The sequence below is a fragment of the Hetaerina americana genome, unplaced genomic scaffold (genome assembly GCF_022747635.1).
Source record: "Hetaerina americana unplaced genomic scaffold, ioHetAmer1.1.p SCAF_11, whole genome shotgun sequence".
In the NCBI taxonomy this organism is placed as follows: Eukaryota; Metazoa; Arthropoda; class Insecta; order Odonata; family Calopterygidae; genus Hetaerina; species Hetaerina americana.
The window spans coordinates 2,866,487-2,892,880 of NW_027286181.1; the positions used below are offsets into that span (position 1 = coordinate 2,866,487).

The 26,394-nt window shown below is 42.8% G+C and overlaps 1 long non-coding RNA gene across 1 annotated transcript in view; it reads left to right on the plus strand.

Annotated features, from left to right (window-relative positions):
* LOC139700769 (uncharacterized) overlaps positions 1–26,394 on the plus strand; it is a 382,041-nt gene that overhangs the window by 72,487 nt on the left and 283,160 nt on the right. The window lies entirely within an intron of this gene.

Sequence of the window (26,394 nt, forward strand, 5' to 3'; positions counted from 1 at the left end):
CAGTTAAGAGCCACTGATATGTAGCTATCACAGGGTAAATATTCTGATAACGAAGAGAGTAGTTCAGTCTCGTGCCTCGTTGCTCGCCAAATAAGCCGGAATTATCCATTTATGAATAAAAATCTTGAATTCATTGGGGCACAGATGATGTTCCTCTACATACTACTTCTTCTATCGATGACGTGTAGCATGAATTTCACCAGCCATGTGAGCAATTTGTGATTCGTGAAATTCGGAAATATCATTTCAATGTATATATTGTTTTTTTTAACATTATGCCCTAGAATCGCGCAATATAAAAATAATCCTTTTTAATTAATGTGTTCCCTCGACCAAGTTCCCTAAACTTGTCGCTTTAGTCTCGCCTGCGAATGTGATGAGGTGCTAGGATTTTTTATCCTGCGTCGCTTTAAACTCATATGATTCGTGTTAATCATCTAAACGTCTTGAATGATAAGAGTGCCCAAGACTAGTTTGTTTGAGGAGTTGCTCGTCTGGAATTTTTGGTGGATTTCGTTATGTGAGATCTGTCATCTCATCAGATTTTCGCTCTTGCGAAAATGTTTCGTTCCGACCCGCTTGAGCACTTGGAACCTAGTGTCTGCCGCTGATATCATTCGGGATGAGGCATGGGAAACGCTTGCTTCCGTGGTGGTTCGCCATGCGGAGAATTCAACGCGAAAGTGAAGGATCGCAACGTTTCGCTCGAGTCCACGGAAGCATTTAATTCTCCCGTGTCGGTTAAAATCAGTGAGCTGTTGGGTTGAATGCTATTAGTTAAATTTACTTAAATTAAATCCACTTAAATGAGTTAAATTTACTTTTAACCGACAGATGAACGTTTTACAAATGTCAGATATTTTAATTGAAAAGTCGATTTGCGTACGTGAGGACATCAATTTGAGATGTTGGATAGTGTGTTCGTCGTTAACGAAAGTTCAAATTAGTAAGGAGTCGCACTCAAATACGGGGTGGTTTAGATTGAGGTCCTTTACTTGTCGCTTGATCCTTCTCTCCCGGCACAAATGTGTTTACCCTCTCGTCCCCATTTTTTTCGACGCGAATAACGTTCGAATGGGTGATTGCTACTTCAGGACCGTGCAATGAATGCCAATTCGCGGAAAGAAAAGTACTTTAATATCTTTTTGGCGAATAAATTCGTGGTTCTCCCGTTCATATAATGGTTTCCCACCCAGTTAAGATTTTAGTCCTGTGCCCTCCTTCACCCTAATAAAATACCGTTTTTTGTCCTCGTGTTTTACGGCCTTCTATTTTTAAGCAAAAGGCATTCTTTAGGATTTCGGGGTGCGGTCGCCGGAAGGATGGGAGATGACGTGGAATTTGGCCGCGGTGTCTTTCTCAGGAAAGCACGATCCTATTTGAGGAAGCCGCATGTTGTCAGCACAATTGATATAGATTCATACGAAGATCCTAAAGGGGAAAGTAGGACGTGCGTAAGACCCTGAGGCGATCTGAAGAGTTGATCTGATGAGTGGGCGATTAGATTACGATGACTGGAGGCATTAATTTTGTTAAAGAAGATGCAACAGTAATGCAAGAGGAAATTAATTTAAAAAAAATAGAAAATGTGACGAAAGGAAAAAAATATATGATCAATGATAAGAAATGTCAAATAAGCATTTGACCTTTCATGGTAATGGGGGTCATTAATTACGGGTGATGCCCCAATGCCCCCACCACACGCCCTTGCGGCGACCTGCGGGGTATTAAGTAGATGTAGTTAAGAGAACAAATGTAATGTAATGTAATGGAATTGATGAAAAGAAAACATGCAGTGAAGTTTTAAGCATTGTATTTTCGCTATTTGGAATTGTACTGTGGGAAATTCTTTAAAATGTGCATGATACATCACCCATCTCTTTACATTTTACCAAAAGAATCCCATTTTTTCTACACGTTTCTACACGTTCAATTCATTTTTCTAGTATTTTATTCCATACTCTGGTATTTTTGCTAGCCCCAGCTTGAGAGTGTATGCAGGGTCTTTTTATTTATTTGTTTTAGTACCCTGCAAGCCACCGCTGGGGTGTGTGGCAGGGGGTGAGAATACACACCAGACTCGTTTTGGCCCGACTATGACCCTCGGGCAATGTTGTTCTGATGCCTTACCGTTCGTGGAAAAAATGGCATTTTAAATCTATCTGTTTTGCGCTTAATCTCTCTAATTTTATTGACATCGTTTATTCGACTAATAAATGATCCTAAACAATACGTAGAACAATGGTCCAATTTCCCTTCCAAGATCTTTATAATATATTCTCTTGCGTTTAATGATTTGCCTAGGTATCTAGTAGTGCCACATTTTTGACGGCATTCGCTTCTGCGCGAACACAGTCGCTTTTTTGACATTTTATCAAAAAACTTTGTTGCATAAAATCAAATCCGTTGATGTGCTAGTAACGGTTTCCTCTTATACAGGTTTTTCTTTTGAGTGTGTTCATGCGTTTTGATACACGCTTCAGACTTGAGACGTGCGGACAAATATAATAAAGATTAACCACTAAAATGCATCATAATCAGTTAACTCCTCTTGTTTCCCAAAGCATTTGCATCAAGAAGTCACATTTTTTTAAAGAAATATTTCCAAATCTTGAATGAGCCTTATCCAGACCGAGTGCTTGCTATTCATTAAAATGAAAAAAAAGGAAAGGCTATCCCGATTATTCGATGCGTGATTGTAGATTCAATCGCGAGCTCACTGATAAATCGTTCGAGTGAAGATAAAACTGTGACAACAAAAAAATTTAGTGAATCAATAAAAACTTAAGTTAACATTTGAAGCAAATTGACGATATTACCCTTTGCGGCGGCAATCAAAAAAAGGGATCATTTTAAGGTTAGGTTTTCCCATATGGTCGAGTTATTTCGTTGTAAACTCAATAAAATTAACGGACAAGCGCATACGTGAGGACAGACGGACCTACACGTACGAGGCTGTGGATCGAATTCACCGTGGAGAAATTGCTGCTGTGGGCAAGGGCATATCCGACCGTTTCATTTACACCCGTCTTATTTTTTTATCCCTTCGCCCCGAAAGAGCTCGACACGTGGAGTTTCCGGGGATTTTAATTCCATCCCCAGCCTTCCCTCTTCTCCATCCGCCATAATTATGTTCGGAGGCCATCCTTTTCGGTCCAATCCGTCACGCGTCGTCCACTCCCCGAGATTGACCGCGACAGGTGCTCCGTGGGGCGGAATGGGTTTTGATTGATGGTCCATCGGAGCGGGAGTAACTCCACTTCGGCCGCCGACGCGGTGAATAAACTAATTGAACGAACGTTTCCGAGCTTGCAGTGTTCTACGCACGCTATTTATATACATCCCCGAGTCGCATGCCATTTTGTAGGAGAGCGAGGGGGGGAGAGAGTTAAGGGGAGGGGTGGGTGAATGGAACGCGAGTGCGGATTTTTTCATTCGTGAGGAATGCTGGGATCTCAAAGATGGGGAAGGAATGGAGGGGGTGGGATGCTCGTCGTAGGACAAATCCCTCATTCCGTCCCCCTCCCTCACAGGATTTCGGGTGGAAGGTTCGAAAGGCCCTTTGCGGCGGCCCTCCCTCTGCCCTCGTCGCCGAACCCTCCGACGGAGTCGGCGGGTGGGCCGCGCCGGTGGGGGTCGGAGTGAGGAGGGACGGGAGGTGGCGGCTAAGGCTGGGGGAAAGGTGAGGGGGAGTGCGGGGGGGCCGCGTCTGGTCGGTTCGCGTTTAAAACCAGTTCCAGAGTGCTGCCCCCGAGCGAAGGGAGCGGCGGCCTGTGCAGGGGGGGTGGGGGATGAAAGGGGGAGCGTGGCGAGGGCCGGCGGGAGAGGTGGCGCTGTAAATATTTCACGTTGGGGATGGTGGGGGGGAGGGGGGGGGTTTGAGGGAGGGTGCACGGAGCGAATCTCGAGGAAATTAAGGATAGGGGGCAGCAGGGGGCGCCCGCTAGAATGGGTCTCGGAAGGATGTTGAGGAAAGGGTATTCCGTAGAGGTCGACTTTTGACATATTTTCCCTTTTTTGCCATTTTGGACTGCACGATGGTTCACTAAAACATCCCACAGGTGGCGGAGAAATCTCATGGTGATAGTGTTTTTAATTTTCGCTAATGAATTTTGCCATAGTGGTTTGGTTTTTTTTCACCAGAGGACACGTGAAGTTTTGTTCTTAGGGCTTTCTTAATTTTCTAGAAATGATTATTTTGTTCTTGTGGGGGTTTTCCCTGCTTTTTGTTGGTTGATGACGCCATTAAGCTCTTATTAATGCTACACCGGCCTCCGATGTGTTGACAATATCCCTCCCGAGTGTAATTATAATGAAAATGACGGAGCACCTCGGCAAACAAGAATATTCTGTGGTAAAGTCCCTTAACATTCTGCTATTCCTTCAGCACTAGGATAAAAAAGCATGGAAAAAAAGCATACACTCTGGCTAGTAACTCCAATGTTGAGAGACATAGTGTTGAATGCTGGCGTCAGAGTTAGTAATGAAGCATTGTAGAAATTGTTGACGTGTGATTGGCTCTTGTGAGGGCAACTGTCGATGTCACTCGTGTCATTGGTGGGCTCTTATGCCTGGATGGGAATCGATAAAGGTCGATTTATCGTATGAACTACAGCGCTTCAATTCCAGAAGCACCTGGGAGTATTTCCAGTTATTTCCATTTCCTGACTTTAGTCAACTGTTTAATTTGGCATACAAATGGCATCCAGTGATAGGATTCCCAAATGTCTTGCAAAAAATAATACCCCGAGGATCATACAAGGGCACTTTTTACTGTTTCGACACAGGACGGTTGGCTCTAGCATCGCATTGTTTTGGAACGAACGGACGGATTTTTTATCAATTTTAATGAATAAAAATTAATATGAACACTACTCAGTCCCCTTGATAATGCCTACTTTATGGTTTGTGAATTATTTCTTCACGTTTTTCACATATTTATTTTGTCTCCTCAGCAGCCGAATATTAATATTCTACGAATTTAGACTACGCTTGTATTGTCTCTTGAAGTTTAGTGGGATCAAATTGTGACAGGTGGCCACTGTCGTTCGAGTCACTCGATCGACTCCAAATCTCGAAGAGGCGAAGTGGTTCGCCCCATCACCACGCCGGTTCCCGAAAACATATCCCGTAGCATCGTCGCGTTCCTTGCCTCCCGTGATTTTGCACACACCTGCACCATGAAATATTTCGGAGTTGTGTGGGAGACATTCTTATTTCCCACGCAATATCTCCTTCATTTTTCCTAGTTGGAATAGTCTTTTAAGAAAATGAAAGAAATTTGACCGATAGAATGGATTAATCTGAGCCTGAATGGAAGAGTGGAGCACACTCCAGGGCAGCCACTTGTGCGGGAAACGGGATTAAGTGGACTCTTACTGTGTTTCTTCAAAGCTTCGGGGAAAATTTCGGAAACAGGGCCGTCATTATCGAAGTATTCGGGGATATGAGGTGCGAATCGGGGATTCTTAATGATGACCATGCTCATTTTAGTTATGAGAATCAGTCGTGTTATTATTATTATTATTATTAAAACGCACATGTGCCGTTAAACAATGTCTCAGGTGGCACACAAGTCCCAAGTATTACAATCAAACTTGCCTTGGAAAAATAACATGACATCTCAAATCCAATCAGTATCACAAAAGATAATAAATAAAATAAGTCAGAAAAAAACAATATGCTTAAAGGAAACATCAAAACACCAATCTCTAGCACATAAAAAAGAAAATCCCCATCTCATTAACATCAGTTTACCAATCAGCAGGGGAAAAAATCAAAACTAGGCTGATACACACAATTGTACATAGCCCATCAATCAAATTTTTATATAAATTGTTTACATCTTTTCTTAAAAGTATTTACCCTGTTAGGGAAGGGCTCGAATAGTTTTGCAGGTAAACTGTTCCAAACGACAATTATTTTATTAAGAAATGAAAATTTTTTTAATCATTCTTTGTGCCGGGTATTTTACCTTGAATTCGTGCTCATTCCTCCCCATAAAATTAGGGTTTCCCGCCTCTTTTTTGTTAGTTCTGCCCAAGCCTTCTCTCCCTTCAGAATGCGGTACATTCCACAAAGTCTGCTTATTTTTCTTCTACTTTGTAGAGGTTCCCAGCCCAGCGTTTTTAACATGTCAGACACACTCCATCCTCCTATGCTTCCCCAGTACATATCTGGTAGCCTTTCTTTGTACCTTCTCCAGTCATGTTTGACATACTCGCGCGTGCAGTTCCTGGCGAAAGGAAAACTGTAGTAGGAACCATTCAAAAAAATGTCGGACGAAAAACAGAAAAAAAAAGTTCGCCAGTTTTCAGGAAAATCGAGAATATGAATCCAGAAAAATGAATGATCACCCAGGGTTACCCTTATCACAAGGAGCCGTGATATGAGGAAAAGATGGAACGTTATGCTCTTGCCGATAGAAAGCCGTATTTAATAGTGAAAGAGATTGAGGCGACAAGTTCGTGGAAGAAGGTCACCAAAAACGGGAACCCCTTCGTCCAACCGTTCGAGATCAGGCCGGAGATCGGTTTCGACGGGTGAGTCTGGAGCTCAACCAGATACGATGCGAACCCCATGACGTGTGAAAACACACATCCAGGGGACACCATGGAGGGTCCAGTTTACTTTCATGTTCCGGGCGGGGTTTCCTACGGAAATCTGATATCTACCCAGTCGCGTCACGCCCACTGGCTGATTCACTCCCCCTTGGATTTGAACTGGAGATGGCTTCACTAAGATATTCTTTTACTCTCATAATTTTTTGGCTTTATTTTAAGTAATGCGTTGGTTCCCGCTTTAATTTTAATTGATTACTTGTGTTTCCATGTCTCTCATACCGGCATTTCATCCGCATCCAATATGATACCCTTCAACACTGAAGTGGGGATTTTACTGCAGGAGTACCCTGTTCACATTACGTAAGTATTACTAAATAATTAGCACAGATAAGTGTGTATTATATTCAGTAGAGAATTTAAATTATTCGGACTGCAGATAAATTAACAATGCAAACAGATTACTGCGTACCACAATTCGTTTAGTGAATAGCCTATACATATGAGGAGTGAAAATATGTTTTTGTGGCACAAAAGTGGTGGCATAGTAATGTTTATGAATGCGAGTTCACCCCTGAACATTATCCTTGAGGTGGCCTCGATGATCATTATTCCTAATCGTTTGCGGAAAAATAATCTTCTCCGAACTCTGTTATCGATTTCATTGCATATTACTTACTCAAGCTACCTTAATTTGATGAGAGATGTAATACGTTGTCCAAGCGGTCATAAATGTAATAGATTTTAACTGCATTTTAACTCGTCACCGCTGCGGGCGACTCTTTCGAAGAAACCGCAATATTGCGCTGTACGGTTTGCAAAATTCCAATCACAGAACCTGCGAAATGGGATGCATGGCTCGTATATTTCATTTCCGTTGTAGTCCAGTAATACGATTTGAATCGAGACCGTGGCAATGAGTTATTTGGCGGATATGCGATTTTTTTAGTGGCAAGACACGCTGCCAAATAATTCGAAATTACTCCTTTGTATGAAGTGTTCGCCTCGAATGCGAACGGGAATTCTCACCTCTTTGAGTCGCGTGCTCCGCTCCCAAGGCCGTAACAAGTCGCCTCAAGATGGATGACCATAAAGGTGTAACAGAAAAACCTTCGGGTTCCCCACACATTCCGGTAAAGTAATATAAGGTTTCACTTTCCATTCCCCCATTCCAATTAAATTTTCCCGGGTTCTAAGGACCCGGAGGTGACACGTGGATGCTGATTTTGAATTAGGTCTCCATTCTGCGGAGGTGAAGGGCGTGCCTCTCTGCCGGAGGAGAAATTCGTCGGAGCGTTTTCAAATTGCGTCAGAGCCGTCACTCATCTTCGGTGCCCTCCACTTTTGCGTGTGAACTTGAATGGAGGAGAACCAGTCAGTGAATCAACGAGTTACAGAAATTCAGTGTGTTGGAGCACGAAAGATAAGCGTGACCGGAGAAGAATAATTCCCTTAGCTTGGCCGGCATGTTTCGCGTTTGATCCAAGTCGAGACCTCGAAAATTTATCAGCGAGCATTAGAATAAATTGCGTTTGAAAAAAAATTGAAATACTGTCCATAATGTTCATGCTAACACGAATTATGTGGAGATTTCTGGTTGGTTCAAAACAATATTCAACAATAATCATAAATTGGCTTAATTGGCTTGAGGAGGAGGTTGATTGTGTACTGTGTGTTACCAATCGCTTCGTGTGTGAGTGGATTGATGGCACGCCACTGTCGCTTTCATGTCGCTCCAAATTGTTGGCTCACACTCAGCTCTGGTGCACGAGAGACCGAACACGCGATTCCTCGATGACTTCTGTCCCCGTTGCGTGAGCTTCCCCGCGGAAGCTAGTACTTGTGCAGATGCACACGATTATAATTTTTGCGTGTAGCGACGAAGAGATATGTGCAAACCAAATATGCTTCTTCGCCCGACGCTCTCTGTAATCGGGTAATAAGTTTGAATTGGATTCGGTTTCGAGTTAAGTTTTTGTATATATATGCTGAAATAGGTGGGCTGTCAGAAGGTAATCTCCGTTTCCGTGTAGCGTGAGAATTAGTGGAGGGAGTTGAATGGTCGCCGTATTGACGCGCACGGTGTCAGTGCGCCTCGAGCTGCAGTGGTTGGAAGGTCGCGCCACTTTGTTTGTTTGCAATAGTGAGTCAAAATGTACAATACAGTTGAAATTTCCGCCAAATGTGGAGCACGTTCAACGGTGAGGTTTTTAATGATACAAAAACTTCAAATCTGCTGACATCCATCATCGGGAAATTTGTGCTCTCTTCGGACCAAATGCGATGAGTGACAAGAATTGTGCGTCAGTGTTGTCGTTCCTTTAAGAGTGAACATAAATGCCTATGATGATGACAGAAGTGACCGCCCATTTGTGGTGAACAATGGAATGCACCCCAAAATTGACGAAAAGTTCGCGAAAACGGGCGTATTACGATATCTAAAATCCTTAGAACGTTTTCCACAGATTTCTACGACTCCGTTGCATGGGAACACGACTGAGAATATAGGCTTCAACATGTTTTGTGCTCGTCTCGACGAGGAACTTCAAGATGCCGTCATCGACTGGCTACGATCACACGGGGCAGAATTTTATGCCGAAGGAATTTGAAAACTTGTATAGAGATATGACAAATGTTTAAATCTGTTTGACGAATATGTGTAAAATGGTAGAGACATAATGTTTTGAATCGAAAATAATAAATTTTCTGTATTTATTCCAGAGTATCTCAATAGCGTCACGGAGGTTCCTTTCCCGTGCATTGAGTTAAATAAAATTAATTGAAGGTTATCGTTTGTAGTGGAAGTAAGGAAGATAGTTTTCCAATTAGACAATGGGAAGATATGCTTAAATTAGGGGAACGGTTTTTCAATTTAAACAACAAAGATCAGCTGCGATAGAAAAAAAGGGAGAGGGGAATGGAAAGTGGAATAGTGTAAGCGAAGAGACTGTCCTGTGAGAATAAACAACTGCTAACGGTAAATGGTACGAGCCTAGGCATAGGCAGTTCAAAAAAAGTTTGTTATGAAGTTTTCCCTTTCTACGCTTGTGAGGCATGGACTATAGGGACTACAGAAAAAAGGAGCGGATCCAATGGGAATCCGGTTCTAGTGGAGAATGATGTAAATGGAATGGAAGGACTTAGAAAAGGAAAGAAGCGTACTCTCGAAGCGCGTGTGAAGAGGAAATCCTGCGGAGGGCACTCACTCACAAACGGAAGAGGGAAACTAATTGGGCACATCCTGAGGCACGATAGTTCACTGAAGACCGTAATGGAAGGAGGCATCAAGGGGGAGAATCACGGAGGAAAGCTAAGGATGAATGACGGTAAGCAGTTGATGGAAATAGTCGGTTCTAGGGACTGTTCGGGAATGAAGAGATTGGATGATAGCAGGATAGATTGGGGGGCTATTACGAACAAATCTAAGGAATTATAACCCACGGTGATAGATTGTGAAATGTGCGTATTCGAGTCATCAGGGAGTAGATGCACCGTAACTAACCTTTCTCTTGATTAGAGTACTCGCTACTTTTATAATATGATATGCATATGAACTACGATGGATATAATCATTCCCAAATGTGGTGTTTTTTTCATTAAAGATTAATATAAGTGAAATACAATGCGAATACGTCGGCGTAGGAAAAGGGTTAACTTCACTTAAAGTTACTGTGCGACATAATTTGTGCATATTTATACCACTCATCAAATTTTTTCCAAGTGGGGACATTTTTCGTCGTTACAAAAGGATTGGAAAATATGGTGCTTCACTAGTTGTTTTGGTTAATTGTGAGAGAAACACTGATTGATCTTAGACGTCACAATTTGATCGATAAACGTCTGTGATGAAAGCCGCTTAGGTCAAACAATAGCAAACAAACCTTTGGCCTGAATGTGCGGATATGTAGAATTCGCATTCTAAATTTCACCTTAATGATTAGTTCCAATTTCTATTCCAAAGGTTAGTGAGAGGGCGATATTTTCCTCATTCAGATGCATTTAATGAATATTACCATTGTCTACGAGGTGTTTAACAATATTTCATGAATATTATTACTACCAATATGGAATATACGTATATCTCAGCTGTCAACAATTTTCTTCGCAAAAATATCTCATTTGATCTATTTTTTTGGATGATTTCTTGAGTTTCAATTAAATTTGTCGCTGAATATACATGTGTGGCTAGGATTGTGTTACAATTTCGTAACAACGGCGGATAGAAATGATCAAGCGAATTTTTTCTGGTGGCTCCATTGGAATTTCTCATGACTGTTGTTAGCTCTTCGAGTGTGCCGGAGGGTTGAAGAGGGTGATGGTGGGACGGGTGGAGGGGGAAGTGTTTGGAGGTGTAGGAGGGAGGCTCCAGCGAAAGAGGGGCGGGGAATGCTATATAATATTTTCTGTTCTCCGCAGTCGTATCGGTTCATGGTCGCGCAGTGACACCCCCTGCCGGACGCCATCGATCCCACAGAGGCCCCTCCGGCCACTCGTCGTCAACTCCAGCGAGGAAAACACTTCGGAGGCCACTCGATTAATTTTCAAGTTTCAAAGTTCCATAATGGCCATTTATACTACCGCCAATCGCGTGCATACTAAATGATTTTTCAATCGAGTCGACAGCACTTCAAAGAGATTCATGGCTGCAGACCATTTGCATGCATTGGTGGAATCGGTTGGATTTCCTCCGTAGTTGCCCCTAGTCGTGTGAGCATTCGACCGTCCTTTTTTGGTGCACAATGTTGCCAATAGGGCGTGCGAATTGTTTCGGAGCGTGATACTTTGGAAAAAAAACTCTTATCTGCCGCCCCCACCCACTCAACTCCTTCCGACTGTGGCCGAAAAACTTAAAATGCGCGCAATTATCCCCTCGTCTCAAACACCTGCCGTTGCGACGTATGCTGTCCGCTGCTCCCTATTCGCAAAAAAAACATACGCTTCACCTCCCAAGGTGTGCACAGTGTTGGCGAGTCTCGTGTATGAATTCACGTGCGATATTTTTCATCCACAATTTTTTAAAAAACTTTGAATTTTACTATCCAAATATATTTTTAAAGTTACACGTGGAATTATTTACTGATCAAATACGTGGAGCGTCCATAATCTCGAATGGAATGTCTCCGTATTGTGCGAATCCAATGACTCGTCATTTATTTATGTGATTGCCACGTCGAATGACTCCTAGCCGGTGAATTTCATATTAAGCATGGCATGCTAATTTAAGGTGTTTCGAGCCTCGAATTATCTCTTTATCGTCCTCTCATGGATCCGTGTTTTTCCGAAAGTGTTGATAATCTCCTGCGCAATCTGCCGGGAAGGGAAGGAAGATGGGGAGGGGGCTAGGATCGAAAGGAAAATGACGATGGGAGGGGGAAGGGTGGGAATGTGCGGGGGGAGGGGGGGCGTGGAGGAGGGAGGCCGAGCCCTGCTCCTCCGTTAGTGCTTTCGAGGATGAACCCGGGAGAGGCTGGCTGGCGGGCGGGTGGACGAGAGAGTGTGGCCTGGGGGACGCGGAAACCTGTTGGTCGCCTCTCTCACCAAGGGCAACGAACGCCGCCTCGGTGGTGGAGATCATCCTGCCCCCCACCCCACCCCCTTTCTCCCTTTCCCCCCCACCCTCTCGTCCTCTCCCTCCCCCCCCGGGATGCTCCCCCTCGTGCATAAGTGTATATGCGCATTAATACGCGGCGATAGCAGATGTCGCCATCTTTAGACCCTCCCCGATCGTGTCTCGATGGTGGTTCATTTAAAAGTCTTGAACGTAGGGACTGGAATTTAAAAAAGAGCAACATGCAAGTCTATTCCAGGGGAGTTCCCGCGTGACGTTGTAGTGCTGAGGGCATGGCCGTCCTTTACGTGGTGATCGATACTTTTCGTAGGTTTTTTGGCGTCGGGAACGCATAGTTACTATCTCACATGGATTGCACTTTGCGTGAGATTGGTATATACAATACTCGGACGAAATTCGATATACCTGCATGGGAAAGCGATCCGTTGTTAAAAAAAAAAACAAATTTTCTGCATATTTCCAAGTACGAAGGTGTACTTACGTACATTACAATAATGTGTACCAATGAATTAGATATGCATATAGTGTTTAAACAGTATCTTTCGGTAATGCTCTCGTGCAAATATTGGTCGTAGCGATCGCTTGAGAGGCTCAAAATAATCTTGGACGGGAGGGGGGGGGGATCTTTCTTAATGGCAGAAGTTGTTGCTTGCGGATAAGTTGCATTCCAGTTGTTTTTCCAGCCAATCCTCCTCAAAGATGACGCTCTATCTCCAAGGAGCCCGCAGCAGCGCACAGGGCTTCTCGTTCGAGCGGGACTCGACCCGCCGTGGCCCAGAGTTCGCGGTTCGCTCCCCCGCCCCCACCACTCCCGACGCCTGCGCCCCCCCCCAACCCACCATACTCCTCTCGGCGCCTCCTCCCCCATACTCCTCCCGCGCCTCCGACATATGACTCTTTTCAACTCCAATTCCTCCGTCTCTCCTTGCCACGAATGCATCTGCTATTATGGTCTTGAGACTACGTTGTTGTGTCGCTCGTTGCCCGCGTTTCGTTATCGGATTTCCCCGCACCATCATTGTTATCCACGAAGAGGGAGCACGGAAAAGGTTAGCGTGTTCTCTCCTCCTTTATCCAAATGTGCAGTGTTCCCAATCAAAGATCTAACTGCACGCGGTAAGAAGATTAAGGATTTGCTGGGCACTCTGTTTGGCTATAGCCGATGAAGAATTAGGTAGAGGGTAGAATGTTTAGTGAACAAGGTAGGCAGAAGATAAGAATGGGTACGTTGCACGGAATAAAAGGAGGAAGGAAGTATGCAGAATTGAAGACGGGTTTATTGCAGTGTAGGGTGTCACACTGAGTCGTATTAGGTAAGGCTCTGAAACGTAGTAGCGTCAAGTCTTTGTCTATCGAAAACCTGCCTCAACCGGTCGGATATACTTAAAAAAAACCGCATTGTTATAAATTCTAATTACAACTGCCATATCGACCCCTTATAATTTATAATATTATTAACTGTGTTGAATAGTATTATTTTAAGCATTCTCAGAGTGCTGCTGGTCCTCGGTTCGACGTCGATCCGCAACGAGCTGTAAAGGAAATATGCCTATCTATTGAAATGTAATGAAATAATTGACTTTGTGATTCCACACACTTTGTAATTCCACACAAAAGTGTGTGGAATTACAAAGTCAATTATTTCATTACATTTCAATATGTTATGCAAATTCCACAAAGTTACGCCTGAGACAACAAATGCCTATCTATGTTTTAAGGAATTTCTAGATCGTTGCCATTTTTCGCAATCGAGTTTAATCAATGGTTTTCATATTTAAAGTAAAATGTGCTATTTTTAAAAATAGAAATATTTTTTTAAACCCCTATGTTGACAACCTTTTAACTGTCTCTGACACCCCCAGCAAGATGCCAATCATCCAAAGCCGATTGTTGAGAAGCAACCATCATAAAATACACATCTAATTTGAAATTTCAAACATTTCGAAATGAACATGAATATGTGTGGTGTCAAATTGAATGTCTCCCTCTAGTGAGGTCTGCGTTATGACGCTCAAGTGGCAAGTTAACGAAAATCGTCCAATCTGGTGTCCTCCTCCGGTGTTCTGCGAAACTTTCAAGTGGTACTCTTGGTACCATTTGCAAGTCGCTTGCACCTAATCCAATGGTAAGGCTTCTGATCAGAGCGTCTATTTCCTTACCCACGGAGGGATGTTTTCTTTCCTCATATAAGTGGAAATTTTCTCAAGGTGACATCATGTGCACTGTAAATAATCCTCCATACTCGTCGCTTATCCTACGTTCGCTGCATACAGTGTGTGTATATGTGAGTGAGTAAATTTTTAAATTATTTTATTGGTTCGCGAAATATCCATTTTCGTTTTGACCTTGATGGTGCGTGAATTCTTCGCAGGTGTTCCGTCAAGTGAGATATTCTGGTGCCGATGTTTCGCTGGCTGACTGCGCCTTCGTCCTTTGATCAAATTTTTTTTCACTCCGAGGACTTCGTCGGTGGAGTCAGTCAACGAAACGTCGGCACCAATATGACCGACCTAGTGGAACATCCGTAGATGCTTCACATGTGTCGTAGGTCGAGAAAGTTCTAAATCCTGTCAGTTGGAGCATTTCTTATGGATTTTTCCTCATGTGAAACTGGTGAAAAGCGGCTTGACCCACTACCGTTGCGTTTACTGGATCATCTTGGACGTAGGTGTACATGGAAGTACTTCAGGAAGTAGACACTCGGTGATAATGCCTTGAGCGAATGGTTTGCAAGGTCTTATGGAATCGGACGCGCTTCAAATGCTCCGTGGGCTTTCTATTTGAAAAAGTTTTTTGTTTCCTCGTGATATACGATAAGTTGTGAGGCGACATAGTGAGGTATAGAATACCATTATGTGCCATACATGCTCTTTGGACATGTGCCGAAACACTGGAAAGCAATCGATCCTCGTGATCAGCAGGGAAACCCTGGTCAATCTGAAATAAAAATTTATTTATGTGAAAACGGCCTAAATCTTTTTTATCCATTTATGTGATTTACTTCGGAAAAATTTAACCATTCTTCGATTAAGTACGAGGTTTAATCAATCCTCTTCGGTGGATCGCGAGTATTATCTAATGCTAACAGTGGCGAAATGAAAATGGATTGACTGACATTTTGAAAATGGAGAAAAGTTGGTTTGCAAAGACCTTCTGCAACGGCAACGGTTCCCCAGTCCGTTAACAATCGCAACTTGACACCAGCAAACTATTTCCTGCTCCCCAAAGCGAAATCCTCCCTCGAAGGACACCACCATGGGACCCTAAGTGCCGTCAAAGAAGATTGCACGCGTACCCTTAAGTACCTTCCGGAATCCGCCTACCAGGGAGCCTTCGAGTGGTCGAAAAGCTGCTGTCAGAATTGTGTCAAAGCTCAAGGGATGTACTTTGAAGAATTTTGAGGCATTGTAGCAATTATGAAATAAATCAATTTTTCCGAAACTTTTACCAATAATTTTTATACAAACCATGCATTCGTAGATGCTCCAGCATTTTTATTCTTAAGACCATAAAAGTACAAATTGCAGAGAGTTCAGAGAAGGTGATGCAATAAAAATGTGACGTGCTCATCCAAGCGACGTCTCTCTTTCCCGGAAGTTTCCCGTTGAACGGATGTCCATCCTCGACAATATGTGGTATCCTTAAAAGTTCGAAGTACCATGCTCATAATATTTTCATGTTATTTATGTTGTTCCCTGAAATCATTACGAGAGGTGGAGGGTTCGACGATGTGAGCACTGCCAGGTCTTTTTTATTGTCTCATCAATTGGGGAATTCGTTGAAGAACTCGACTCTGGTTGTAATATATACATTAGTTCTATGTAAAAATCTTCATATGCCACAAATCGGTTATTAATATGAAGAAATACAAGCGCAAAATTATCGTGTATTTTGTTAGCTCACTTTTTGATTTTCAATTGAGTTTTAATTTTATCGACAATTCATTGAAGATTTCCTTAATTTTTACCAAATTAGTGCAGACGTCTTCACTCTACATATACCTAATCGAGTAAAAGAGTATGAATGATATTTCTTCAGTAGAATGCGCACGCCATTCCAGTCATGATGGCATTATTTGGTCACTTAGGGCCATGCATGAATTTTTATAGTAACTTTGGGTATCAATCCCGGTATGTTTTTTCTTTAGAAAGTATTTTAAGGGCCTCCGAAGTCTCGAGCAATATGTGCTGAAAACATCACTTAGCCCAAATGGTTTAGTTTACGCGGTACTTTAGATGGAACTTTCCAAGTACTATAGTGCTTATACGCCGCCTTCAAGCTTATCTTGGTGTGTTCTTGGCGATACTGAGTATTCAAAAAAATAACATCTTCTCACCTCCACAGTGTCTAATACTCAAGAGTGTGACTAAAACCCTTCAACTTTAAAATGGAGAAGTTAAATTGGTCTGTTATTTTTTTTCATTTTCAACACATCATTTCAAACCTTTTTCGAAGTTTGCGTGTCGTAAAAATAGAATTTTGTGTTCACAGATGAGCGCGTCATCGCCATTTTCTTCATCTTGAAGATAAATATTTTTTTATATTCCGGTTTTCAACTTTTTAGAGGTAGGGAAACGTGGATCGTAAATTTTCAGGGTGGAGGAAAAGAGAGAAAGGGGGAGGGAGAGAGGGCGGGGGAATGTGTGGATTGCGAGGGGTTTAGAGGTGGCGAAGGGGGTTTGGCGAATGTAATCGCGAACCTCGCGTAAAATTTATGAGAGGAAAAACCAAAGTAACGTCGTGAATAAAAAGTGTGTCCAAGCTTCGACAAAAAACCGGACCCGGTGGAAAAAAAATAAACGCGGGAGGCTGGAGAGGAAGCCCACTCAAAGAGATGGCAGGAGTGTCGCTCATTTCGCGGAGTAGTGTCGCAACCATTCGCGTCGACTCGTGAAAGTGGTGGGGTCGCCAATCAGAATGGACAAAGGGGGGGGGGGTGTGGAGAGGGGGTGAGGAATTTGACGCAAGATTTTGGGGGGTGGGGATATTACGCGCGCATCAGTTTCTCCGTCGTGTCTTTTCTAACCCTTCATTCCTTCTCCCTCGCACCCCCCTCCGGTTGGGCTTTAAATTATCATCAGCTTGACCTCAGCACGAGAGGGAGAGGTGGAATAGGGGGATGAGCGATTGAATCGAAATTTACCATGCAGTTTATATCGACGTATCGGAATTCTGTCGCTGTGACATTTTGATAATTACGAGAAACTCGTATAATTATTATTATCGATACAATACTGTATCGAATGAAGTAGCATGATGAAGTATACGGACTTATTTCTGAAAGTTTAGTTTAATCCATCTGGGCGAGAAGTACGTATAGATAAAAGTATAGATTTTCAGCAGCAATAACAATACGTACTCGTAACTATATCTCTTTTACGTGTGGTGGCCTAACACCCCCCGCCACACACCCTTGAGGCGACTTGTGAGGTATCATGTGGATGTAGAAATCTCATGTTCACACATGTGCTCATGTTAATGGTTTGTAAAAAAAATCATAACTGAATTTCATTATTAAAACGTAATTTGGATGTTCAAAGATTTGAAATAACTGCGTATCAAATTATGCGTCGAAATATGATTATCAGGATTGTCGATACTCGGAAAAAATCGATGTGATAATTATTAAATGATTCCAGAGTGAACATCATCGATATGATCTTACATCGATACACATCACCCTGCCCTAAACGTGGGAGAGGTTTCAATTAGCGACGCTATTTCCTCAGCAAGGGTTGAATAGGGTGGCTGGGGAGCGGGAAGAGGTCGGCATCGTCATCGGTCATCGGCGGCGGAGTCAGTCGGCCGCGTCGGGATTGACATGGCGGATGGGGGGGCCCCCGTCTGGCGTCGGAAGGCGACGAGTTTCTTCTTCCACCGGGGGGGGGGGGGAGAAAAAAATGGCGAGCGGGGAAGGAGACAAGGCTGTGACGCAAGAAGGTTGGGGGGAGGGGTCTCGGGGAGCGTGGGAAATGACGGGGCTACCTGTGCCCGCTCGCCCCCTCCCACTCCGCCAACCGATCCCATTCTCCACGAAACGCGGGGCGGAAGTGAGAAGACGCGAGGGCCCGGCCGGGGCTGCGTGCCCGAAGGCCCTTCGGTGTGTGCGACAGAGAGGGCTGGTCTGCGAGAGCGGTAATGATTCTCCCGCGCAGAAATCCGACCGGTCGGTCGGTCTCGTGCCTTATCCCCGTCATCCTCTATGACTCCTTTCGGCCTCTCACGGCCGCTGAGGTTCCTCTTCGCCCTTCGACCGACCAACACGCTCTCGGAAACCCTCTGCGGGGGAAATAGGCTGGCAGGCCCCATTTAGAATCTCAATTTCCGAAGGCACCCACCAAAAAAAACTGCTTCCTAGACACGGAAAACCATTGAATCAATGGGAAATGGTTCTTCTTGGAGGCTAAATGTTCTCTGCTCGATGACAGAACTTTCGTGATTTATTGAACAGCCCAGCTTCCAGGATATGTCGTCAAATGTGTTGCTAATATTTGCATGATGCATATGATGGGAGCAACTGAAACATGCTCATGCACGAAATACAGTAATCACAAAAGATAAGGCTTTGAGGACTCGCTTGTCCTTTGTCTATTACGGTATTTGAAGGACGTAGTCGTAAATGATGTCTCTCATTATTAAACATTTTTACTTTTCATTAACAAGCTTTGATCTATCCGATTATCTCATGTAATTTATATGACGTGGATATAGCATGATTATTCGCAGATTTAAAATGTAATAATTTAACCTTATTATATGCAGATGATTTTATTGTAAGTACTTATTTGATGAAATATTGAAAATTTTAAAAGATGTTTAAAGTATAAATTAAAAATTGAGTCAGTGTTGCATGCGCCGTTGAAAAATGTCGCAACGTTAATTGTTTTTGCGAATGATATTTTTAACGCTTCGGTTTAAAAATTCACGTAATAAAGTGAACCCCGTAAAACATTTTAAACTGCGATACGAAATGATTACACTAGATACATACAGATAAGAGTCAGTGTATTTTTGCCTTCAAACCATATTTTCAGACTCTTCGAAGCCACTCCTAGCACTTCCCCATTTTTGAATATGCTATAGGTATTGCCTTTTGTAGTTTCATAAAATTTCTGTACTCTTGCAAGGGCGAATAATAAGATCTGCCTATATAGTCCAACTGAATGCAGCGTATTTGACGTGTCTTCTTTTAAAGGGGGACATTTACGATGCTGTTTAGACTATAGGGTTCTGCGTTAAACTTTGAACCAGGTATTAGTCTTCAAATGACCCGTCTTTAAATTAGTCATTAGTATTATTAGTAATTAATTATTAATATATTAGATATATCTAATGACGATACATTGTAGGAGATCGTTGCCCCCCCCCTCACTCTTGGATCCGTGCACTTAAACCTGTGGTGGGTAAGTGTATTCATCGGTTGTACGTGCGTTAAAACAGTTTCTTGTCTTTAAGATTTTCGTTCAAGTTCATATCCCAAGAGTAGAAGACTTCACAGGGGAACGAAGGGGTGGGAGTAGAGTTGTTTTGCGTGCGTTGTGTGTTGGATGCGCAGCGAGTTTGTGTGGTCGGCGGCGGCGGAAGTTTCTCATCGCGGGACTCAGTTCGCGAGTCACTATGGCACGAAAACGGAAGGTCTGTTTGCTGGTTCTAGGAATAGTTTCGAAGAACTTAAATGGGATCCGTAATTGCGGTGGAATGCTGCGGAAAGGAGAGTATTCCATTAATTTGTCCGGTGCTGAGTCTTGGTTCTGAAGAACGGGCGGCTCTTCTCGTGGCTCATGAGATCGTGAGAGAAGTTAATGGGAGAGTACAAATTGCTGCTCCTCCGCGCGGTGCGGGGTGAGAGTCGAGGATATTCATTTCGAGTGTGAACGACAGACTGCAAATCTGTTCCCTCCTCCCACTCTCCAAAATGAGGCAAATTATCACAGATTTCTTTTGAGTATTTGAAGTCGTTTCGGGTGGACATCCGTCTTTGGAATTATCTTGGCGGATGGATGGGCATTTTTTTGCCATCAGAACTGTTTATGGATATTTGTTTCCCAAACGTTATTTAATGTGATATTTGAACTTGGGAATATTGTTTTCGTTTCATCAAGGTCCTTTTTTTCAGTGTTCCAGGAAATAGAATCTTGTCGCGATGATTTTCGTCACATTTATGTTATTATTATAAAAGTTCTTACAGTTTTTGCCATGGAACTATTCTTACTTGACATACCTATTCTTGATTTGATTTCCTTGGAAAAGGACATGTCTACAGTGGCGACACTTCCCAAATAACCAAAGCTCTCTACTTGTCCGATCAGATCACCTTCCAATTATTTCCAAGAAGTTCATGATATGATATGGACCTCTATGTATCTGTTTATAAGTAAAGAGATATTATTTATCAGACTCAAACATTCGTAAAGATGTCTGCTCATTTGTACTCTCGCAGAACTCATTTGGAAGGCGAAAACATTTTTTTATGAGTGCGTAGGCCAGAGTAGACTTTCCAGTAAAGAAAAAGGTTATTATTATCGGAAAACCCGGGTTCGAATCCCTGGTCATTTTTACTCGGGCAAATCTCCACTCATTTGGGCGTTCACATAATTTTCACCCACGAGATTTCAAGATGACTTTAGTGGAATTTCTCAAATCATACATGGCAGTGTCCTCTTGGCATCCTGAGCTGCAGTTAAGGATCCTGGAAGAACTTATATTCGCGAACAAGGTTTTCATTGACTAGGAAACAACTTCAGGTTATTATGTACATTGATAAGCTATGTATAGGTACATGCGAAGTGAAATTTATTCAGATTTACCATGATCGCAAGTGAAGTCCATGCTGCAAGGTGCATTGGCTGCATAACAGCAAAGAAAGCTTGCCTATAAACGCAAGAATAACCAAGGTTGTAAGAAAACGAAGGGAATGAATGTGGTTTTCGGAGATGAGCTCTATTGAAGAGAAAGGTATCCTAACGGAAACCCTAGCAAAGTATTTGTTGTGTCAAATCCTGACCTCATAGATGGACAATCACGTAGGTATTTTAGGTTCTTCGTACCATTCGGTTATTGTATTTATTGATATCTCCTTTATTTGATATGCATCGCTGATAATATGCATATTGAACACCTCTCCCTTGTAATTCTCCTTTGGCCTTGGTTTGTAGTTCTCGTGGTTTTTTTCCATACGGTATTTATTGAAGCGTCGAATCTTGATGTTTTTTCAGGTAGTTTATAGCCCTGTCATCCATTGACAGCAATTAATCATTACTCTAATGGCTCCGTCATTAGGCATGCTCTCTGTTTCTTGATCTTTTCCGACTTAAGTGATAAATTCCTATTTCCGTCGTTTCCAATCGTATTTACTCTGTTTGCTGCCATCCACCACGTCTTCTCTCACCCGTAAAAAAGCGAGCTCCTGATCTATTTTTTAAATGATTTATGCCCCAATGCATAGGCGTGTCACATATCCTGTTGGGAAATCTGAAATAAGATCCGGTTGGAGTGCAATAATTCAGACGTAACGAAGTCGGGCGACGACATCCAACGCCCGAAAGAGTTTCGGTGCTTCGTTTCCTCTTGTCCTCTCTGGTGCGATGATGAGTATTCCTTCGCCTACTCCTCTTTTCCTCCTGTTAAGGATACCTTTGCTGGTTCGTCCCGGAGAGAAGATCAAGTGAATGGAAACGGTGTGAGTGGTAACAGAGGAGTGGAGAATCAGTACCAGAACGCCGTGGATAGCGAGTGGTATTTCTACTGGCGAAGACAGTTTTTGCTCCGAAAAAACTGGTCGGCAGGTCAAAACGCAATGAAATGGGGGTGAGAAGGAAAGAAGCAGAACTTCATTCCGGCTGAGAGATGGTTGCGTTCAAAAATAGTCCGCAAGGAGGAGATGCGCTCACGGCGACCGCCACGTAAGAAACGCGAATCCATTCGACGGTCTCCGCTCTGTACGTAAGCGGGGCCCCACCTTGTTAGATTTTTTTTTATTTCGCCACTCATCCGAGAGCAAGATTTTCCACCTATCGGCTGGGATGCCGAAACTTTTATTCCCTTCACGAGGGAGGGGGAAATAAATACGTCCCGTGCGGGCGAAAAATCTCGCTTCGCGCCGGTGGTCACCTCTCGATTGCCTTAAACAAATTACGTTGTAAATCCGGGCCGAAGTGAGCGAGAGGTTAACTGTAATAAGGCTTATATGGGTGCCCTAACCGTTATTGCTACCTCGTCCCACTCCGGTCATACTGCATCCGTACTCCCACCCTCCCCAACCCTCGTCAGCAAGCCTCTCGCCGGAGCAACCCCTTCGAAAACCATTCATTCCATCCCGACCTTTCCACGTTTAGCGAGGTGAGGAGGTTGACCCCGATTCCCAAAATTTGGAAATAACATGGGGTAGCCGTTTTTGCGTTCGGTGATTATCCGGTTCAGAGCACCTCGGAATTTTTTCTGGCGGTTAGGGCAATTTTTCTGGGAAAAAAACGTGCGCCCGATGAATTTTTATACCTACGTTTGTGCGGAAAATTCAAACTTGAGGCCTGATCTTGAATCTTCACTACTTGCGCGCTTAATCGCGATATTTTTGAGATAGATGACGGATATCCAATCGCCAAACTATTCTTCAAATATCACCGCAATAAAACGACCATAATGAGAATTAAGGCTCCGTCACGAGTCGCCGGAGCTGTGTTGAAAAATAGTTGGTCGTAAAATGTGCTACAGAGGAAACATGCACGATGTATAGCGATAGCGCCTTGAAACAAGGTACGTTTTCTCGTGTGCTACAATCGATTTTCCTCTCGAAATATTTGAGAGACTGTCGTAGAGTTCTAATGAAAAAAAAGCAATCTGTTGTTTTTTCTCGTCATCTTGTTTTTTTTTAATAATTCCACGCTTTAGCTGATCCATTTATATACGTATATTTTCCGACTTTCACAGAAATTTGCTTTTTCATTATTTTATTACTATCATCCCTTTTGACATTCTCATTGATTTGCTGTAGAATCTTGAACATTTATTTCACACCTGTCCTAATATTCCTATTGCCGGGTTAGTGTCGTAGTGATCTTCCAGAATACATTTCAGCACTTTTTCCTCAATGGCTTTGGAAGTCGGGCACTTGGTTACCCTCTGTCGACGGTGTTCCGAGTCGAAGTAGAACGAAACATTTCATAACGAAGAAGTTTTACGCCTGCGAACGCAATCCCTAGATGAGCCAGTTGCAAGTATAAAGTTCTTAATACTTGTTTTCTTCAATAGAAAAACCAAACGTCACATGGGTTCGTCACAGTCGGAAGTGGTGTGCATGCCAGATGGCATATGCCCTCTTGGTATACGGACCAAAGCCATCCAGGGATGGGCCGGACGGAGTGATGTTCTCTGATGAACCCCACGACGATTAATTTCATTTTCATTGTTCCGATGTTTGTGAGTTACAGCGTTTTTTTGTGCGCAATGGGGAGGGCAATTTGTGCCTTCCGGGCGAGGTGATGTTGAGGGAGGAGGGTCTGATTGGATGGACACTTTAATGGCCTCGTAATGGGGCACCAGGGGAATGGAAGTGAGTGAAAAGACACTTTGGGGGTTGTTATTAAGGGGAATTGCGCGGACGGATCAGTTATAATTCATTATACTAGGCATTCCATTTGGAGAGCAACTAGGGACAAATGGATTTTTTTTAATCAGAGCTTTGGGAAGAGTAATGGCGTTAACTTAATCATAACTGAAGGAAAATCCTCTGACATGACGCGGGCATTTGCCCCGGTGCTTCCTTAAGCAAGCAAATTATCTCTTCACTTATCAAAGAGCTAAGCATTAGCACTCAGATATCAATTCTCCGGCATCGTGTCAAGAACCAAAATTTGATGTAATATGACCCTAATGTATTGCGATAATATGATCAGTATTCAAATCATAATTATAAAGTTTTGGAGTCTAATTTATAGCCAAAAAATATGGCGAAAAATTCACGCAATGATCTGTGGACGAATTATTTAAAAGATCTTCTCCCTTTAAAATTGTTGGAAAAAAATTACTGTGTGAGACAGGATTGTAGTTTACCTGAATAAAGCACTAGTTAGGAAATTGTGGAAATCTGAGTTGAGTCCCGTTCTAGACGTTTATTTTTTTCAATGTGAAATTTTCGCATTGCAGTAAATCATTGAGGAGAGGGAATATCCTTGTGACTTTTTCATAGTATTCGCACTCGGTCTAATTTTAAATCAACCAAGAGAGGAAAAACGGGTTCTAGGGAAAAATTAAATATGCATATATGTATTATGTATGTGTATATATATATATATATATATATATATATATATATATATATATATATATACGTGTTCCTATCCCTTTTCCTTATATATGTTTCTGTATATATGAGTATTTATTCGCCGTTTGGCGGGATTTCGTGTTTGAATGTGTATTTGGCCAATGTGGCTCATCTCTTTCTTCTGGCTATGCGTGCCACGAAACGCACTGTTCTTTTCCTGTATGATGTTGTATGAATTCTAACCACTGACCTTTCCTCTTGTGTATTGTCTATTTCTCCTTTGGTGGGTGAAACAGCCCCCTGACGCCATCTCTTGGCTAAAGAATCGGGGCGCTTGGCGACATATAAGACCCACGGATCTCAGGGTAAATTACATATCCTCGATAGCTCAAGTGGTTAAGAGCATCCGCCCGGCAAGTGGAAAGATCCGGTGTTCGAGTCCCGGTTGAGGAAATATTTTTACTCTAGTGATCCGTTCGATTCCGCCTTCCCCACCTCTATTGTGTTCGTCCTTTATACGAGGGTCATCCGGAAAGTAGTACCCGTTCGTGCCGCATGAAGTGCTGACGACGCGAGTAGCCGCTGGACGAGGTCAGATAGCTTCAGTGGCTTGTCTGCCTTCTCTGAGCCAAGTTGCGTGACGCTAGCATTGCCTGTGTTGTTTCTGTGATTGTTTACAATGTTTAAAAAAATTGAGAACGCCGCCAGTTGTGAAGTGAGGGCAGTGATTAAATTCCTCAATGCAAGAAACGTTCGCCCATGTGATATTCATCGCCAATTAAAGGAGGTGTATGGAGACAATGTAATGGACGAGTCGTCTGTTCGGCGGTGGTGTCGCAACTTCAACATGGGGAGGGGGAACACACACGACGATGAGCGTTCGGAGAGACCGTCTGTCATTACAGACCAACTGGTGAGCTCAGTTGACGAATTCGTGAGGAACGATCGGCGCGTCACAATTGATGACATCTGTGAGCATTTTCCCAATGTTTCTCGAACAATTGTTCATGAAATTGTTAAACACCATCTGCATTATGCAAAAATTTGTGCAAGATGGGTCCCTCGCGTATCTCAATGAGCTGGCGGCGAAGGACTATGCAGCAGGAATACAGAAACTTGTCACACGTTATGACAAATGCCTTAATTTGCTTGGAGATTATGTTGAGAAGTAGTTTAAAGTATCCTCTTTCAAATAAAATTTTTTATGTTTGTTAATATTTACTTTTGTGTCTTTATTTCACGAACGGGTACTACTTTCCGGATGACCCTCGTACGTGTTCCTATCCCTTTTCCTTATATATGTTTCTGTATATATGAGTATATATATATATATATATATATATATAATTAAATAGTGGACCTCTTTAAAGTAGATTTCGGATTGACATGGACTATCATGACTAGTCTTCTCGGCTCTGTCCGGAAAGACCCAAACTGACACCCCACTCTTCATAAACTGTTCTTAAATTCCAATTAATTTTCATCTTTCTTCATTTCACTCAACATGCCTATCATTTCCATCCCCCCCCCCCCCCTCGCTTGCCTAAAGTCCTCCCCACTTTCACAAAATACTCTTCATCCTTCTTTCCTGTCTCATTTGAACATCTCCCAGCAACCCTCCCACATTTCTATTATTTCTTCGTTGTTTTCCCTTTCTGTTCATGTCACCTTTTTCATCATTCTACAATCACACATTTCGTATGCCTTAAGTGCCAAAATCGCACCCTGATAGTCTGTTCTTGATGAAATCTTTTGTCATATATGGTTAGAAAAGTCAAAAACTCCTCTGACATTCCTATTTATTGTCAATTCTGAGACTATTTCATAGAAATTTTGGTCAAATTGGGAAGGAAGTAGTTCGGATGGTATTCAATTCATTTGCCCCATAGGTACTTTCTTATAAAGTAGAAGTTCCTGTATTTTCTTCCTAATTTCTATCATGAGTATCATGCTATACACTACCGGTGACACTTTTTCATTTGGAGACTTTTTGCATGGCAGCATGG